General features: G+C 45.7%; 1 protein-coding gene across 4 annotated transcripts in view; it reads left to right on the top strand.

The window, feature by feature from the left end:
* Positions 1–18,829, top strand: part of strbp (spermatid perinuclear RNA binding protein) — a 58,209-nt gene that overhangs the window by 10,343 nt on the left and 29,037 nt on the right. For 3 of the 4 annotated variants that reach the window (XM_028970944.1, XM_028970946.1, XM_028970948.1), the window contains exon 2: positions 10,655–10,719. The gene's annotated coding sequence lies outside the window, so the exon portion shown is untranslated. Of the gene's footprint in view, positions 1–10,654; positions 10,720–11,307; positions 11,312–18,829 lie in introns of all 4 variants that reach the window. The other variant, XM_028970947.1, reaches the window with a different exon arrangement.

The raw sequence follows: 18,829 nt of genomic DNA, 5'->3' as shown, positions 1-18,829 counted from the left end.
GGACGGTGCAGTCTCTGGAGGCCCGTGTATGAGTGCGCTGTGCCCTTCAGACCTGTAGGGGACTCCGGGAGTCAGGCCCCTCTGAGCCCGTACCTGTAACGCGTCCGCGGTCTGAATTACCGCGGTGAGCTGCTCCCGTATTGCGCAGGGATGGAAAGAGGAGAAAATGGCGGTTTGACGGAAGGTAGAAAGGGACGCCGCAGTTCCTCAAACACCACAGCTGAGCCGGCGGATCTGATTCAGCTTTTTCTGACTGCGTAGCGCACAATTTAAATGAAGGAAATCTGTCTTTTCTGCAGGTCTTCTACAAACTCTTGAGAACTGGTCTTAAGATCTGGCTGGATGACAGAGGTGTCATTAATGTGTGGAAACAGCAGCCATATCTAGAGATGCATTGATTTGACTTTTTGAAACGGTTTGTCATCAGCAAAATTGTTCATGAAAATGAAATTAATCAAATCACCATAATTCACTTAACTGCACTTTTCAGCGAATCAGCAAGCATGGGGTGGTAGTAGCCTAGTGGGTAACACACTCGCCTATGAGCCAGAAGACCCAGGTTCAAATCCCACCTACTACCATCCTGTTCCTGAGCAAGACACTTAACCCTAATTTGCTCCAGGGGACGACTGTCCCTGTAACTACTGATTGTAAGTCGCTCTGGATAAGGGCGTCTGATAAATGCTGTAAATGTAAATGTCCAAAATCATTCATACCCACAACCAGGGGCAGTGGTGGCCTAGCTGTTAAAGAAGCAGCCCCGTAATCAGAAGGTTGCCGGTTCGAATCCCGAAGCACCAAGGTACCACTGAGATGCCACTGAGCAAAGCACCGTCCCCACACACTGCTCCCCGGGCGCCTGTCATGGCTGCCCACTGCTCACCAAGGGTGATTGGTAAATACAGAGGACACGTTTCATTGTGTGCACCGTGTGCTATGCTGCAGTGTTTCACAAGGACAATTACTTCACTTTTAATGTTTTTTTTTCTACTGATTCCACCATTTAAGAAAATATTTGAGTAAATATTCATGCATGTTTTCATTCTACACATAAGTGCAAGATACGTTTTCCTGAGTCTGCTGAACTGTTGATTTGTGGTGCTTGACCTAATAATTAATGACTTCCTTATCATTCCAACTCTGCCCTGCCTCCACCGTTGCAAGAAGAGGGGGCACGAGTGGTCCGTGCAAAATCGGTCACTAATAGGCCCCAAACAAGCTTTACTGCACACGTTCATGTAGTCAATAACTCTTGATTTTGTTTATTTCATTCCAATTACAGACTAATAAAGGAATCACAAGGCAGAATAGGACCTGTTAAAACACAACACAATCTCATTTGCTTTTTAATTACTTCTGATAAAATGGACTGAATTCCAGTGGATTTTGCTTATGCAATATCAATATCTTGGGAAAAATATACAGCTCTATGATTTTAAAAACATTTTCTTTGTTTTTAATGTAATATTCAGTATCATTTCACTTATGAATGAGACTCCTACCATATAACTGTGTTTATGTGTGTTGTGTACTTCAAGGGAACCATGTAAATAATGTATAGGTTTGTAAAAATGTCTTTGTCAGATGGACCAAAGGAAAGTCACCATTAGTGTGTGTGTGTGTGTGTGGCAGTGGGTTGTGCACACAAGCACCATATTTTGGTAGAGGGCTAGGAGGGTCTCAACATTTCATTTACTAGGAAAGCAAAAAAGGGGGGTTGGTATGAGGCCGTTCAGCTGTTGCTATGGTAACCGCAGAAGTAAAATAATGGGGCATGGCCCGGATACCGCTGAATGTGGGGGCCTTTCTTTTTTGGGGATGTGTTAAATGGGTGTCTTGCTACAACGATTGCTAGACAAGTCTGGCTACATTAATGTAATTGCACTGTGTGCTGTTATTACAGTCTATCTAATTTGGAAAGAAACGTGTGTGTGTGTGTGTGTGTGTGTGTGTGTGTGTCAGTGTCAGGGACAGGTAAGATCCCAGCTGTGCCCTACATGTGAGGATCACTGCCTTTAATCTCTGTGGTCCTGCCCATGCCAGGCTGGCTGGCCTCATCGTTGCCTTCATTAAATCTTCGTTTTTATATATATCTCGCTGGCTGTAGGTCACATAATCTACTTTGTGTGACCTTTTCGCTGGCCCATGTGCCATGTGAGGGTTGAAAAGGCCCTTTAGTGCATGCTGAGTCAGTGTAGCAGCACTTTGCAGTGCAGTGCTGCATTCCTGAGTGTCCTGGCGGGAGGGGGATGATGGGTAAATATTTGGGCCCTCAGACACACCTGGCATAAATTACGAGCGGCTGTGGCGCTTTCGAGACGTCTGCCGTAGGCAAGGCGTCAATGGCGGCGTTGCTGCTGGGTGTTTGTGCAGAGCGGGACCGAGAAAACAGAGGGTCCTTTGTGCGGGGGGGACGTTCCCCTGCCCCCTCCGTCCCACCTCTACAATCGGCCACTGCGCCAGCGGCCTCACCCCTGCAGCGCTAGGCCCAGGCTCCCGGGGGCTGTCTAGGTTCGCTGTTCATTCAGCCCAGTGAACTCCGGATTCGCCAGGGGGGCGTCCGGGAGAAGCTCCGCTCGCGTTTTAAAAACGTTCCTCAAACGAAGGGGGTTGATCCTGCTACCGACAACTTGTCCAGATGTGCAAATGAGTGCAGTGTTGGTGCCAAGGCTCTCCTGGATGCAGCGTCTTATGGGGCTGCTGTTGTGGAGTCATGTTGCTTCAGTTCACCATGGTCAGCACCTGCTTTCCTGTCTGTCTGTTTTCTGGCCACCAATACTGAGGAGCAGTAGGTACAACGTAAAACTATTCATATTTAATCAATGGTTTCATGCATTTTTATTAGCCAGGAAGGATTCCTCCCAGTAATTTAGTTCCAGGGCAGTGGTGAACTAGTGGGTAAGGAAGTGGACCGGTAACTTGAAGCTTGTCTAATCCCAAGCTGCAAGGGGGCGACTGAGCAAAGCACCGTCCCCGGGTGCCGGTCATGGCTGCCGGCATTTACAGCATTTACCAGACGCCCTTATCCAGAGCGACTCACAATCAGTAGTTACAGGGACAGTCCCCCCCCGGAGCAACTTTGGGTTAAGTGTCTTGCTCAGGGGCATGATGGTAGTAAGTGGGGTTCGAACCTGGGTCTTCTGGTTCACAGGCGAGTGTGTTACCCACTAGGCTGGTACAAAGGCATCATGGAGCTAGATGTGGCTGGAATAATGTATTTTACTGTGCGCTGTGATGTGTATAGTTATAATTGTATTTTCATTTACATTTACAGCATTTATCAGACGTCCTTATCCAGAGTGACTTACAAATCAGTAGTTACAGGGACAGTCCCCCTGGAGCAACTTAGGGTTAAGTGTCTTGCTCAGGGACACAATGGTAGTAAGTGGGATTTGAACCCGGGTCTTCTGGTTCATAGGCGAGTGTGTTACCCGCTAGGCTACAACCACCCAGTTCAGTGCTGGCCTTGGCTTCAGACAAACTAGAAACCATCTGGGGCTACGTTTCCCTAACTACATTAGCACCTTACGTGGGATTCACGCTGCTAAAACTGCTCCAGTGTGTCAATATTCTTTAGTGTCTCATGCAGGAAGCTTGACTTTTGGTCAGGAATGCTTCCAGAAAAAGGGAGAAGGGCAGGTTTAGACCTCATTGTGCCCTTTATGTGGACCAAAAACTGGTTTAATATTCTGCATGCAGCGAGCGAGGGAGCTGTGTGTGAACTGCCCCTCACTGTTGTCTTTCTGTCTCTTTAAGTTTCCTCTAACATGTCTCTGAATCGGAGAACCGTCTGCTCTTGTGTAAGACCTTGCAGATCTTTTATATGCTCTGGCTTTGCAAGTCAAATGCGGTTCAGCGGAGTCTGGTAGGTCTGCGCCCGCACGAGTGTTTTGCCTCTGGAGGCGAGATAAGAGCCGTCATTTTATCCACTCACAGCGTTTAATCTTTACACTTCCTCGCTATTATTTCCTCTTTAGGACAAACCTGTTCAGCTTCCATGGAAATGATCGTGATAAATTATGCCATCTCTCTGTTTGCCGCTCATTTAACCATTATGGCTCGAGTTGTCTGGTGGTCACTGGTTTAATTTCTTCCTGCTCTGAGATCTTCTTGACCTTTTATCTGAGGGCTGAATCCCTCCACAGAATGACGAGACGGAATATATATTGTCTGGTGTGTAAAACATCCCACCGCCGCATCTGAATGGCGTAAATAATATCTGGTGAGCAAGTGGACCTGGTCACAAACGGACCGTCGATGAGTTGAGTAATGGATGGCTGACAAACCGTTTACAGGAGCAGATGGGATAAATTGTCAGTAAAGTGGACGGTGAGTTTAAACCCGAGTTCCAGGATGGTTGTGACGGTGGGAGAACCACATCTGGTCGAGGCTGACAAGCCACTTATTGGGATTCTCTACGTTGTGCTCCCATCTGTAAGTGGCAGATGCCCCCTTCACAGATCCGTGGATTTGTGTTTGTCTGAGAAATCAATTCCATTCTCTGCTCGAGAAAGAGTGCAAGCTTTCCCCATACCGAAACGACATCTCTCTCTCTCTCTCTCTCTCTCTCTCTCATACACTCCATTTCTACATGTCTCCCTCTGCATTCCCATTTAGCGCGTGCTCCTGGGATACACCACCTCCATTTGTTATTTCAGGAATTAAATCTGCGGTCATTCAAGTCCGTGCAAAATACACATTTCAGTGGAATCTACTGGTTTCCCGCCCCTCCTCTCAGACCATTGCGTGACGTGATGAGACATCGTTTTTGATCATGTGTGCCAACACCAGCCAGCAGAAGAGAATTCTCTGGAATATCACTGATTCGGCTGCTCAAATTCGTGCCAGAAATGTCTTTTGAAGTGAATATCTAAGCTGTAAAAGAGCCCAGCAGTGGGGTAAATGGATCTTTCAAGCCCAAAGCAACTGAAAGGCCTCTGCAGTCAAGTTCTGCCTATTTGACCTTTCTGGCTGATGAGACTGTCAGGGTTTGAATTAGAGCGTCATAGAGCCAGAATATGTGGTCCAACTGGTCCATCATGTTTTTTTTATCAAATTTTTTACCATAAAATATTGAAAAGCTTTTATACTCTAAATAGCACAATACTCATTTACTAGGAAAGGATGGGAATAGAATATCCCAAAAACTGTCCTGCATTCATGGATACACACTGTGACCAAGGTATTGTTCTGGAACCAGCTTTGTGATACACAGCCCTACTCACAATGCTCAGTGATATTTGATAATGGTCAGGATAATAAAACTGAGAGAATTTATATGCAAGCTCATAATAATTATGCAGTATAATATCAACATATCACCCAGCACTACAACATTACTATAGTCGGGGGTTGCCATAATGCCACTGTCAAGTTCAGTTGGTTCAAGGTGGTGCTTCATAGTCTTCATAGGCAGACTGGACTGATATTACCTTTGTTTGCAAAGTTTTCTGCCAAATTGTGCAATTATTGCTATAATATTGTATTCTACAATCACAATAGAACCTCTGCAGTTAAACTGCTTCTATTGTAAATGGTTTCACAAATGGATAATATTGGAATTTCAACCAAATCCCATTTTATACTGTAACAACCTAGATTAACAAAAACCAAAAGGTCACAATCTATTATATAGATTGGTTGAAGGCCATTCTGCCATTCTGTTTGGCAGAAACCTCAGAGAAGGTGAACCTGTGGGGTGGGTGGAAGATATGTTCAAACTGGTTCATCCTGTTCATCCTCATCAACACCTCCAACGGAGTTTACTGTGACATACTTCCTCCTCCAGCTTTTACATGAATGCAAATTTATACTCCCTGTTTTTCAAATCAGTGACCCCCATACAAGATTCCAGTATTTGTACGATCAATGAGAGAAAAAAAATAATAAAGTTAAAAACCTAGTAAACTGAGTGTCCGGGTATTAAAGATGAGATGAGATGGAGGTGTGGACGTGCCGGGTCCAATACCACTCTGGTGGGGAGAGTCATGCCTGTCCTGCCTGGCGCCTCCTGCCATTCATCCAGCTGCGTCAGTGTTCTACCACAGGACGAGTAAATAAATTATTTATTTCTAACTCGTATTGACATGAGGTGCTGTTGTCCATCAGTAGGACTGACATTCACCACAGTGGACACTTATACCGACCCTTGTCATCATACTCAGACATTTAATAGTTTTAATAGGTGTCCATGACGTCTGTGTCAATAATGTGGCCTGGCTGGTATATTTTTTGTCTGCAGAAGTAAATGAGCTTTTGAGCTTCATGCAGACAAATGGTTCATGCTTACATTTTAGTCCCCCAGACATTCTGTTTCCAGCTCATTGTTATAAATATAGCTTATTGCCATATTTTTGTATGCATGTATGAACATGGTATGTGTTAGGATGTCATTTATGTGAAAATAAGAGCGATTAGATGTCAGTGAAGGTGCACTTCACCCATTGTTTCTTCTCTTTTCCCCTCATGTTCAATCTGTACTCCATTGTTTTAGTTCCTCTCTCCGTTTTTGTGCAGTAACCCAGTCTCTTTGATTTTAGGGTAATTATCTCTGTTTTATACCTTTGCTAGCAATCCTCTCAGCACGCTCAATAATGCAAATTGTCTTTCCATAGAAACAGGAGATCAGGGGCTTCACACGATTCCAACAATTAGCATTGTGCAATCACAAACGTTGATTACAATCATCATGAGTTGTGAAGCTTGCGCGTCTTGTACCCTGAGATGCACTGGACTTACGTTCAGACTGGCGCCTGAGCTAGTAAATCTGCAGTGGAATTATTTTTCCATCATTCGGGCTGTGCCACTTGTTGACTGGTTTTGTCCAGGGGACATTGGTGTGCTGCTTGAGCAGATGGTGACAATATGTAATATATCTGGTATATTACATTATATTCTACCTCTACCCAATACTACATTTCACTATTGGTTGCAATTTATTGTGAAAAATATAAGATCAGTAGATGCCATGTTACTCAGACAGCGCCATCTACTGAGGTCTCCTTGAGCAATATACCATCCCCACACACTGCTCCCCGGGCACCTTTCATGGCTGCCCACTGCTAAGGGTTAAAAGCAGAGGACACATTTCGTTGTGTCACTGTGTGCTGTGCTGCAGTGTATCACAATGACAATCACGGGTTATTTACACGGCATTGAATTCAGATGACCCTTTGCAAATGAGAGTTTGGGTTTGTCTGAGAAATTCTGATATTTATGTAGAATAATCAGTATAGTTGTTTTTGGCAGCCTTTATTCCAGTCTTTCTGTCAAGCTCTCATTTTAGTCTTTAATCTTTAGTCTCATTAGTCTCTTTAGTCAACTCCATGCTCAATTTAGTCAAGTTTAAGCATTTTAGTCAATGAAAATGATTTTAGCAATGCCATTCTATTTAACGCAGTCAATATAGTACCTATTAGAACATTATTGTTACCTTATAGACTCAAGAATACACTCCATCCGTTCCAGACACGGAAGATGCTCTGCTTTCTTCCATGTTTCTCGACCACAGAGACCACATTTCCATTTCATTGTAAAGAAGGTGCATCTAAAGATCGCTTCGTCATTTTCTCTGTCGCTTCGTCGTCGTCGTCCGTGCATACAGGAAACAGAAACATAATAATGCAATGTAGTTTTTATCCAAATATATCAACCATATTTAGTCTCAGGATATTGTAGGATATATTTTGTTATCTTTATTGTTAAATGACCAGCATTTATATCTCGTCTCATCCTCATCATGTCAAAAAGGTTTGTTGGCAAACGTATAACACGAATAATCAGAAAACGTTTACAGTCCCAGCTCTATACAAACTCTGTAGTGTGATATTGTATCCTGATGTAGCTGCCAATCAATAGCCAAATTATATCACTTATATGATTGCCAAATGATCCATAGCCAGTGAACATTTGCATGCATGAGTTTTTTGGAACAAAATTATTCCTCCCTCTTATCCACGTTCTCTTTCCCTCTGTCTCTGTCTTTTGTTTTGTATTTTTCCTACATACCTTCTGTCCTTACCGGCAGCGTAGGGGCTGTTGCCTGCATGGAGCCAGTGGCTCAGATGTAAATTAATTTCCCGATCACACAGATTAGAGACCTGCCTGTGTCATTGTCAGGATAAAAGGCAGGAGGGGGGAAAAAATATTTTTTTCCAGTTTTATTTATCTTCAAACAATCGGGCATGTCGTCCGTGCCTGCCAGCAGAATGACACTGGAATGAAGGCAGTGGGGGGGAAGCCCGGCTGGTGATCTGCCCATCATTGCTGGTTTGGGCACCACACCAATGCCAGCGGCCCACAGCTGCGCCAGCTTGAGGTGGCTGGTCCGTCATGGGTGAAAGAAAGTGAAAGTGAAGTGATGGTGCACACAGTGAAATTTGTCCTCTGCATTTATCCCATCACCCTGAATGAGCAGTGAGCGGGGAGCAGTTTGTGGGGACGGTGCTTTGCTCAGTGGCACCTCAGTGGCACCTTTGTGGATCGGGATTTGAACCGGCAACCTTCTGATTATGTGGCCGCTTCCTTAGCCGCTAGGCCACCCACTGTGGTAGTAGCCTGGCGGGTAACACACTCGCCTATGAACCAGAAGACCCAGGTTCAAACCCCACTTACTACCATTGTGTCCCTGAGCAGGACACTTAACCCTGAGTGTCTCCAGGGGGACTGTCCCTGTAACTACTGACTGTAAGTCGATCTGGATAAGGGCGTCTGGTAAATGCTGTAAATGTAAATGTTACACATTTTTGATTTTCAAGTATTTTCCAGTGCAACCATTGGATTTGGATTTTCTTTTTATTTAATTGATCTTGTTTTAATTTCATCTCATTCCAGCACTTTTAAGCAGAAAAAAAGTTTTCAGTAATTTACCTTTCTTGTAGAATTGTGCATCAAAGAAAGAACTTTGTTCACCAGATCGATATTTAATAATTTACAAGTCAATATTGCTTATATTCACTACGATCTAAAAGGAAAAATACAAGTGAACCTTTACAATTTAAATGTTTTTGTGCTAGAACCCTGCCACATGATCAGCTGACTGGGACTGGGAATAATACTGAATAAAGAATAAAATCATATGAACAAGGACTAAAGGACCGTTGTATTTTAGTCACTTCCACTTATTTCACAGAGTTTTAGTTTGATTTATTATTCTGGATCAGGCTTCTGTTGTATTTCCTTGTTTTAATGACCTCTCTTCAGTGTTTTATGGCACGCTGATTACATATATTATTGATTTAATATTTAGTCCCTACAATTACAACAATAAAGAACCTTGAAGGTCACCCTTCCAGACTTGTGCTCAGCTAACTTCAGCGACGTGCTGTGCAGATGGGAACGCCCCCCAGGCGTTAGGCCGTGCGGTTGACGAAAGCCCCATGGTCGGCAGCCAGTTGGACAAGTGGGCTTGTCTGTGTTCTGCGCTGCTTGATTGTAAATTGCCGACGAGGACTGGTCATTGGCAGCCTCCTACCGCAGCGCTGCGCGTTAGGACATCCGAGTCAGGTGACTGGGCTCCTAACGCGCCGCCACGTCTCTGCACACAGCTGTTAATACGTCTCTTCGTCCCCTCGGCGCTTCCTGAGCAGTGTGTGTGTGTGTGTGTGTGTGTGTGTGTGTGGAAACACTGCAATTACCAGTGTCCTGCCCTCTGGTGCTGCTCTCCTCTCGTACACGCTGGTGGAGGGAGGGAGGGAGGGAGGCGTCAGGCGGCGGTGCTGCAACGCCAGACACCCGAATGCATCTGCCTGTCTGTATTTATTTCTTTTTTATCCTCCTCACCACACAGTAGCCCCAGGGTCAGAGTGGGACAGTGAGTGATGGATGGAGGAAGGGAGGGTGGGATGAATGTGGAGTGTTTAATGCCAGCCCACACACACACACACACACACACACACACACACACACACACACTCTCCAACCTGTATGTATCAACATACAGTATGTCCAACCCACAAGCAGTGTTTAAACACGGTGAATCGTCTCTGGTCGTCTTTTCGTCTTCTTCTTCATAGTTTCCCGATCTCTTGTAATCTCGGTCTCCGTTTGCTTTTCTGCTTCGGCGTCCTGTCAGTTGTCAGGCAGCAGCTGTGCTAACAGGCTCACGCTCGGCTGCTCGTGTTTGCTCCGTCTGCGGGACGCTCTGATGGCCACTTGAGGCGTCTGCTTTTAATTGGGGCCGCGAATTGATTTTTTTTTTTTTTTTAATTATCAGGGGTGGGGTGGTGCTGATGCTGAACAGGTGTATCAGTATTGCATCGGAGGTCACAGGTCAGAGTGTTTGGATGTAGGCCATGGATTTGCCACAGAGGGATGCATTTAAAATTTTTGACACATTATAATGTTTATGCCTCTTATTTATTATTAAAACCCAATACTAATCTCAATCCTGGATTTTTTTAATACCTCTTCACTGAGTTGACTGTCACATGTCTGTTTTATTATTACTCTTTTCTTTTTACATCTTTTTATTCTACGCTCTGAAGAATAAAGAATAAATAAATAGACGATGGCAGAATTACATGAATACTCTTGAGGCCACCAGAGCCAATGTTCAGTGTTCAGAGCCTATTAACAGCCAGCGTTAAGACATAAACATGCTGAGAAATGTGGGATTTAAGGTTTACATCCAATCCGATTATTTATTTAATTGCAGGTCTGGAGTCCTGCGGCTGAGACACTGTGCTGGAGAGCAGGATCTGCAGGATCTCACTGCTGAAGGTACCAGTCACACACACACACACACACACACGAGCTTCTCCTGATTACATGATCAAATTTGAGAGAAGTATATTTGTATTACTGCCTTGCCAGCACTGGGTACGCAGGGGTGGTCTTTTGCAGCTCCGGTTGCAGGGGTCCGTGGCGTGTTGTGATGAGCAGTCAGGATGAGTTGTGTGTGTTTTATGCTGCTCTGGTGAGAATTAAATTATCCACTGGCATGTTGTACTTTGGTGTGGAACAAATGGTGTTCACTTACTGTCATTACTGAAAATCCAACAAAGCATCCTTCCTAAACAACTGTCTGTTACAGACCTGTGTGTGTGTGTGTGTGTGTGTGTGTGTGTGTGTGTCCGCGCGCCAGCCTCCATGTGATGTCCCTGGCAGCTTTCTACATTTCTGAAGGAAGGATAAAAGGATCTAATTCACATGTGTGTTTGTGCTCACCACACCCATGCGAGTTTTTATTCATATGCATGACCATACGTGTGGTGTCTTGGTATAAACCCATGCAGCCGACAGCGATGTCACAATAATGTCATGCTGCAGACTTCAGACGGTTCAGAATGGTACAGCCTATATGAAGAGGTGTGTGTGTGTGTGTGTGTGTGTGTGTTGCTGCCATTGTACTTGAAACACAATGTCTCACATCGTACCCAGTGAGGCTGACCATCACCTTGCAGCATGTCTGATGCTGCCTGCCTGCAGTTGCCGGAAGGGAAGATCTGAGAAAAAGCAGAGCTTGGTGGAGAGGAGAGAACATCACACTTTAGGTTTATTCTGAGAGAGAGAGAGAGAGAGAGAGCGAGAGGTGGAGATGGAGAGAGTTTAAGGAGGGTTGGCGTGAGCAGGAGAGAGAGAGAGCGAGAGCGAGCGAGAGGTGGAGATGGAGAGAGTTTAAGGAGGGTTGGCGTGAGCAGGAGAGAGAGAGAGAGAAGAGCAATTAGTCATTCAGCGGAGACGCAGCCGTAACCCTGTTAAACCCCCAACTCTCAGACGCCAGATGCCCCCGTATTCAAACCAGCACAACAGCGACGTGGCAACGGCACAAATGCGGCGAACCTCGGGGCCCAGTGCATGCTGCGTTCCCGCGTGCTGCGATGGATGAGTAGTCTTTATTTAACAAGACACCGTCACCAATGATTATGGCCAAATGTCACTTGAGTGCGTCTGCTGGGAGCTTAATGCTAAAAAAGATGAGAAGAGAGACGCTTTTGATGCCGGCTGCCAAAGTCATCGGCTTCTCAAGGACACTGCGGTGGCAGCAACGGGAGCGCATGTGTGTGTCACGCTAAAACAGCCAGTAACATGGGGGTGAGCTCATACCGGATTTACTGTGTGGCCACCTTCTGCTTCAGAATCTAATACGTGCACACACACACACACACACACACACACACACACACACACACACAAGGTTACTGTAGGTAGCAAGAGGCGTGTCTTTATTTTATTTTTTTTCCTTTGTCACTGTTCTCACGGTGTCACAATTGCCTCACGGTGTTGCTACAACGCACTCAACTTACACTGTCATGCGCACACACACACATTCTTGTGCTGCATCACGCACTCAAATGCAATCTATTTTGTTCTGTTTAACACACACAAAAACCGTAAGCTAGACTGGACAATGTCTCACAGACGCGAGACATAAACAGTGTAAACTTATTTGGACTCGTTATACCTGCTGGCTGTGTGTGTGTGTGTGTGTGTGTGTGTGTGTGTGTGTGTTAAATCAGTTTGTCAAGGCCCTTTTCTGTTTCGTCTCTGACAAGACGTGATCTATATCACCAGCGCAGAGCTGCCCCCCCCTTCTCTGACATTTCTCTCCTGCCCCCGCCACATGCCCCCTCCAGTCCTCCTCTTTCCAGTCTCTTATTCTTCCTCTTCAGCACAACTGGGAATGCATAGTGCTTGGAAGAGGATGTAGCCATGACGACAATTCCCACAGGATAACCTGACACAGAGACTGAGTCTCTCTCTCTCTCTCTCTCGTTCCCTCTCTCCTCCTTCCTCCTAAGAAACGCGAGGAAAGTAGGTTTGCTGCTGGTGGTGGTGAATGTGTAGAGAAACGGTGATGATCTTCAGCATCGTTATTCAGCTCAGTACTGCTGTGTTTCATCTTCCGATATGAAGCCGTGTAAAACTAAATGTGTTTTATATTAAGGGCATTTTTTTAAACTGCCACTAAGCACATCACTACTCTGTGAGCACATTTTCTAGTTTAAGGTCAAAATAAACTACCCTTCTTATTGGTGTGTAATAATTTCTTTCTCTAAAAAACTTTTAACTCACGAGTAACAAGCAACGTCACATTCTACACCTTGTATGATTGAGTTATTTGACATTGAAAATGTGGAGGAAATACTTCTAAACGGGAATATATGAGGAATATATGATCAAGTTCAATTTGTCACAGTCTGCCAGTGCAATTTGGTAGAAATGTTCCAAAATGTGTCATAAATAATATTGAATATATAAGTCCCTGAATACCATATGACCTTGACAGCCTGACCTTTCATTTACAAGTTCACACCCAGGAAGTGATGCTTCTTTAGATCCTGCTGGAGACAGACCAGCTTTCACAACTGAGATTATCTAGTTATCTAATTCTTTCTTAGAAAAAATAACAAATGGAGAAATAAGGCAAACCCCAAGGCCCAAGCTAAAATTTTAAATGATTTAGTCAAATCACTCTTGCTATCCCACACACACACACACACACACACACACACACACACTTTAAAACTCCAGGGAGGAGAACAGAGCTTCTCAAGATACCAAACAGCATGTTTAAATATTCAGCACTTTGCTGAGACAAGCTGAATTTCCTTCCTTCCTCCTCTTTCTGTTCTCTTCCCCTCTCTCTCTCTCTTTCACACACACACACACACACACACACACACACACTCTGCATGTCTCTCAGGCCACTCTGAACCCCCCTGGCTGCAACGATGCTGGGCGAGCGATAGAAGAGTGATATGAGGAGGGCAGCAGCTTTTACCCTGTGACCTTCTCACTGAATCATTGTGTTTGTGTGTGTGTGTGTGTGTGTGTGTGTGTGGTGGGGGGGGTGTCTTCCCTCTCTTCTCCTATATGGGGGAAGAAGAGAAGAAAAGAGACGATGACATTCAGCTTAACTTTCAACACACACCTGTGTCATAAGACGCCGCCTCACGTCCAGTCAAGGTCCTTTATAAAGTGGCCGTGTGGGTGTGTGAATGAATGGCATCTCTCTGCATCTACAGAGACAGACGGAAAAGGAAGAAGAACGAGTGCTGTGTGTGTGTGTGTGTGTGTGTGTGTGTGTGTTGACTGCCATAGGAAGTGAGGTCATGAACCTGTGGATCGTCTTTGCACTGAAATATTAATGCTGCATCTCAGGAGTCCTGACGTCTCAGCTCCACAAGACTGAAATAGAGAGAGAGAGAGAGAGAGAGAGGGATCACCGCTCACTGAATTGACATCAGAAGGGTTTTGCCAGCTGGCGCTGTGAAATATTCATGACAGCCCTCAATCAAAATGACCAACACTACAGCCAGCCACCCCAGTGCATGCTGGGCCGCGGTTAACTGAGCTGAGCGACGGTGACCAGTCTCCCCGGGGGCTGGGTCAGAGCTCCGGACCTGGATAACGAATCCGCGGATGTTGAGCAGCGGGCACAGGTTGACCTGGAGAGCCAAGTCGACCATCCAACGCGGCTCAGGAGATTCTGAACATACACGCACAATTTTAGCCCCTGACTGACAAACAAAAAACCAGCAGATCAATAGCGGGGGCCTGACTTCCTTTATTTATTATAATTCCATGTATTTTTAATGAAAACGTTACGATGGCATCAGTACTGCAGCTTTACTAGTTTAGCTCATTGTTTTGTTTGTTTTTTGTTTTTTTTACCTCCACCCCACCGCTTCGTACTTCACACACACACACACACACACACACACACACACACACACAGACCCTGAGCTCCAGCAGGGCCGCTGCGTGCCGGGTTCGGTGCCGTATATAAATGGCAGGCGGGAACAGATGGTGCTGCCGGGTCCTGAGAAAACGCACGTCTGGGTCGGGTTCTACGCGGCCGCCCATCCGTTCCCGTCAGGAAATGCAATCCTGTGACGACAGCGCATCCAGAATTGGGTTTATTTAAATTTTTATAAATATATAGAGAGAGAGAGAGCGGAGTGGGGGCTGCGAGATTCCGTTTCTCGCATCTCTGCATTCGGCCGACAACACGCTGGATTTGGAAGTCATCGAGCATCGCGGCCCTCCAGAGGATATTGATTTATCTGCTGGATGCAAAGTGTCGAGCTGGCGCAGCAAACACGCACGTACAATAATATCGCAGTTTTTTCTTTTCTCTTTTTTAAATGCACTTTTCTTTATATTCTCTCTCTCTCTCTCCCCATCCCTCTCCTCTTCTGGTCAATGAACGTTTTTTTTTTTTTTTTTTTTTAACCCCTGAAATACATGACCCCGCTGTAAAGGCCCTTTTTACACTCATCCTCTGCATCTGAAGGCGGCCCAGTGACTGCAGGTGTGCTTGTCGGAAGATCTACTTACGGAGGTACATCAGCGAAAACGGGGCTTATTCCTTTCTGTCTGTGTCATGATTCCCTGAACCCTCGTGAGGGACCCTGCTGATGGCGAGGAGGAGGAGGGATGATTGTTCTTCACCTTCAGCCGGTGGGAGACACTGATTGCCTTATTTCTGTTATGAAGGAAGCTGCTTTTATCACGAACCAATTCATCTCCACAGCGGGAGAAAATGGCACAGAAATAACTTAACTTAAAAACAGACGTCCAAGCTATGATGCAACTTCAACGTAGTAAAGAACAAAATGAACCCACACTTCTTTATTTACCCGCTAACAGGCCACGGTCAGAGTTAACCCATGAAAAACTGGTGGATGACGTGACCGTGCACGGGGGCCAGTGAATGAATAAGAATAAGAGGGCGGGGCCTGTCTGATCCTTCTACGCCGCGGTTCTCCACCCTTGCCTGATTATTTTCCAGCATTAGTTCTTCGGATCTTCTGCTTGATCTGTCGTCTCTCCTTCACATGTTCAACACAGCAGCAGGTCCCCCTCTCTCACACACCAGTCCGCTCCTTGTCTTTGTGTTGCTAATAGGCTGAAACTGTGTTATATGTGACCGATATCGGCTCCTTTAACAGACCTGGAGCTTAAGTGTTTGATCAGTGAGGCTTGTTCTGTCTTGCTCGCTCGCTCGCACGCGCTCTCTCTCTCTCTCTCTGTCTCTCTCGTTGTCCTCGTCACGGTCAGGCAGGTTGTGTGCTGAACTTCTTGTACGGCGTAACGCCCTCCGCCACCATTAAAATAAAAACAACATTCCCTCCCTCCCTCCCTCATCCGTCTAACCTCGTTTATACTGCCAAAGTCAGCAGCCAGTCCCCGGGGGGAACTGACCCAGAGTCAGCAGGAACGCATCCTCCATCTTAATTATCGACGGACCGATCGTCAATTAATACCCCAAAATGAATGGTCAGCATTTTGCCCACATTGCAAAATCATCAATTGGAGACATCTGAGCAAAACGTGTGCATGTGTGTGATGACTTATATATATATATATATATATATATATATATATATACACACACACACACACACACACACACACACACACACACACAAGAAGATAGCACTATGTGAATTCAGGTTTACTGTATTGTGGCGTCTTACTTTTAAAAGTTGTAATTACTACCGAATGCTACTAATTAAATATATCAGTATTACGTTCTTGGAGATAAAGTATTATATTTTTAAATATTATCCCCGTACACACCTGATTGTTGAGGCGCCATGGTTTTTTTTTCCTCTCCCGGTACATCCAGTTCAGGTGCGGCTCACCCCCCTCCATTCCTGCGGTCTGCAGCAAGGCAGATTGGTGAGCCCCCCCACCCCCTCTCAGTATTGCACCGCACCGCACTGCTCTTATTGTGTTCTCTCAGATTAATTGCTGTATGGTTTGGGGCCGGATTACGCGGTTTCTGGGTCCCACCGCAGTGTTCTGCAGTATTAATGAGTCGGGGGGGCTGCTTTTGTCCTCGCCCTCTCCATCACTGCTGCATGTCACAGCACTCCAGAGACCGGAGTTTGAACAGAGTCACTTGTTAACCTTAAAATAACCAGAATGGGTGGGGGGTGCGTTACCCAGGCTGATGGTGAGGTCTGTGTGCTTTACGCCAGCGTTCCTCATTCCTGCGGATCGCAGTTCGCTGTTTGCCCGGGTGGGATTAATAGTGCCATGTCTCTCGGCCCCGTCTCAGACAGGTCCCCGTGGAGACCGTGGTCCTCAGGGCTCCCTCAGAGCCCAGAGTAAACTGGCTGCTGTTTGCATAAACCTTCTCACCCTCACCGCTCCACCAGACAAGAATGTAAAGAGGGGGCAAAAGGAAACCCCAACGAGGTTTGGGTTTGGGGTGGAGGCTGCTTTCTCTCTCTGACTGTACAGCCGAGGAACGTCTGTGAATTTAACGTGTGTTCTTACAGCTGCCAGGATTCCAACACTTGCACTGAAAGGGTCCCATTTAGCAGCGAGCTGGTGTTCCGTGGCAAAGTAGCCCACAGGTAAACACTGACAGGGGAACTTTAGCTGTTGTTTAAACACACACAACCCAAAATGAGGAAGTGGTCTCACCTGGACATGGTGTTCTGCATTCTCCATCTCTGAAGACGCTCATCTTAGAGTCTTCTCTGTCTTGGCCCCTCGGTGGTGGAATGAACTTCCCCTCGAGGTCAGAACAGTTCAGTCACTGAGCACCTTCAAACGTGTATCACATGTGACAATCACTTACATTTACGGCATTTATCAGACGCCCTTATCCAGAGTGACTTACAATCAGTAGTTACAGGGACAGTCCCCCCCCTGGAGCAGTTTAGGGTTAAGTGTCTTGCCCGGGGACACAATGGTAGTAAGCGGGATTTGAACCTGGGTCTTCTGGTTCATAGGCGAGTGTGTTACCCACTAGGCTACTACCACCAATCACTTCACTTAATGACAGCTCAAGACCTTCCTCTTTAGAGAATATTTAGATGAACTTGTGACCTTCTTATTGTCTGACTTCTGTATAGAAACTACAACAGAGTGAATAAAAAGATTGTGTTCATAGTTGGAGGTCCTAGTGAACCAGAACTGACCACTTCATCCATGGTGACATGGAAGCACGTTGTAAGTCGCTCTGGATACGGGCGTCTGGTAAACGCCTTAAATGTAAAATGTAACTTAATTGTTGTTAAGTAAGTAAGTGAAGTGATTGTCACATTTGATACACAGCAGCACATCACACGATGCACACAGTGAAATTTGTCCTCTGCATTTAACCCATCACCCTGAGTGAGCAGTGGGCACCATGACAGGCGCCCGGGGACCAGCGTGTGGGGACGGTGCTTTGCTCAGTGGCACCTTGGCGGATTGTGGTTCGAACCGGCAACATTCTGATTACAGGGCCGCTTCCTTAACCGCTAGGCCACCACTGCCCCAACAATGAAAGAACAGTTTCACAATACATGATGCTGAGATGTGTGTCTGCACAAAACAGTCACCCAGTACAGGCATCTTTTCACAGACCTCTGTTCCGTACTATTCCAGCTTACTTGAACACTTGAATTGTATGAGGCTCTACATCATTTGGCCCTGTGTCTCTGCCTGCTGCAATGGGACACACACTTGCTTCTGTATTTATCAAACTGTAGTTAATACATTTGTAATAATGTATTATGTCAATTTGTTATACCGTCTGTAATGTGTGTGTGTTGTGTGGTGCTTTGTTGTTTGAGGTGCCCCACAGCCAATTGGAGCTTATGCTCGATCAGTACCCCAGAGAGGAAAGAAGCCCTCTCTGCATCTCTGCACAAGCGAAGGCGTGTAATTAGTCGTGTTGCGGGCCTGGCACGTGGGTACGGATGGCGCGGAGGGATGTAAAAAATAAAGCCATTCCCTACTCCACCCCTTCTTCTATTATCTCTGAAATTGGGAAAGGGGGCAGTGGAGTGAGGATCCTGTTTATTTCCCGGATGAATTGTAACTGCAACCACACACATTTTAATATGAAATATTTAGGATCCTTTTTCTTCCTCTTCATCAA

Source organism: Denticeps clupeoides, chromosome 3 (genome assembly GCF_900700375.1).
Source record: "Denticeps clupeoides chromosome 3, fDenClu1.1, whole genome shotgun sequence".
In the NCBI taxonomy this organism is placed as follows: Eukaryota; Metazoa; Chordata; class Actinopteri; order Clupeiformes; family Denticipitidae; genus Denticeps; species Denticeps clupeoides.
This window is presented reverse-complemented; position numbering and strand designations above follow the sequence as displayed.